The following is a 1,613-nucleotide window of genomic DNA, read 5'->3' as shown; positions in this document are numbered from 1 at the left end:
TGACCCTCAGTCCCCTACTGTACTCCCTGTACACACACGGCTGTGTCCTCAGTCCCCTACTGTACTCCCTGTACACACACGGCTGTGTCCTCAGCCCCCTACTGTACTCCCTGTACACACACGGCTGTGTCCTCAGTCCCCTACTGTACTCGCTGTACACACATGGCACTGTCCCTCTGACCCCTACTGTACTCTCTATACACACGGCTGTGTCCCTCAGCCCCCTACTGTACATCCTGTACACACACAGCGGTGTCCTCAGCCCCCTACTGTACTCCCTGTACACACAGGGCTGTGTCCTCAGCGCGCTACTGTACTCCCTGTACACATAGGGCTGTGACCTCAGCCCCCTACTATACTCCCTGTACACACATGGGTGCATCCTCAGCCCCCTACTGTACTCCCTGTACACACAGGGCTGTGTCCTCAACCCCCTACTGTCCTCCGGTACACACATGGCACTGTCCCGCAGCCCCCTACTGTACTCCCTATACACATGGCTGTGTCTCTCAGCCCCCTACTGTACTCCCTGTACACACGCGGCTGTGTCCTCAGCCCCCTACTGTACTCCCTGTACACACACGGCTGTGTCCCACAGCCCCCTACTGTACTCCCTGTACACACACGGCTGTGTCCTCAGTCCCCTACTGTACTCCCTGTCCACACACGGCTGTGACCCTCAGTCCCCTACTGTCCTCCCTGTACACACACGGCTGTGTCCTCAGCCCCCTACTGTACTCCCTGTACACACACAGCTATGTCCTCAGACCCCTACTGTACTCCCTGTACACACACGGCTGTGTAACTCAGCCCCCTACTGTACTCCCTGTACACACACGGCTGTGTCGTCAGCCCCCTACTGTCCTCCCTGTACACACACGGCTGTGTCCTCAGCCCCCTACTGTACTCCCTGTACACACACGGCTGTGTCCTCAGTCCCCAGCTGTACTCACTGTACACACACGGCTGTGTCCTCAGCCCCCTACTGCACTCTCTGTACACACACGGCTGTGTCCTCAGTCCCCTACTGTACTCCCTGTACACACATGGCACTGTCCCTCAGCCCCCTACTGTACTCCCTATACCACGGCTGTGTCCCTCAGCCCCCTACTGTACTCCCTGAACACACAGCGGTGTCCTCAGCCCCCTACTGTACTCCCTGTACACACATAGGTGCGTCCTCAGCCCCGTACTGTACTCCCTGTACACACAGGGCTGTGACCTCAGCCCCCTACTGTACTCCCTGTACACACACAGCTGTGTCCCTCAGCGCCCTACTGTACTCACTGTACACACACAGCTGTGTCCCTCAGCCCCCTACTGTACTCCCTGTACACACACGGCTGTGTACTCAGCCCCCTACTGTACTGCCTGTCCACACACGGCTGTGTCCCTCAGCCCCCTACTGTACTCACTGTACCCACACGGCTGTGTCCTCAGTCCCCAACTGTACTCCCTGTACACACACGGCTGTGTCCTCAGTCCCCTACTGTACTCCCTATACACACGGCTGTGCCCCTCATCCCCCTACTGTACTCCCAATACACACGTGGCTGTGTCCCTCAGCCCCCTACTGTACTCCCTGTACACACACAGCTGTGTCCCTCAGCCCC

Source organism: Chiloscyllium punctatum, unplaced genomic scaffold, assembly GCF_047496795.1.
Source record: "Chiloscyllium punctatum isolate Juve2018m unplaced genomic scaffold, sChiPun1.3 scaffold_79, whole genome shotgun sequence".
In the NCBI taxonomy this organism is placed as follows: domain Eukaryota; kingdom Metazoa; phylum Chordata; class Chondrichthyes; order Orectolobiformes; family Hemiscylliidae; genus Chiloscyllium; species Chiloscyllium punctatum.
Note: the sequence above shows the minus strand (reverse complement) of the source record.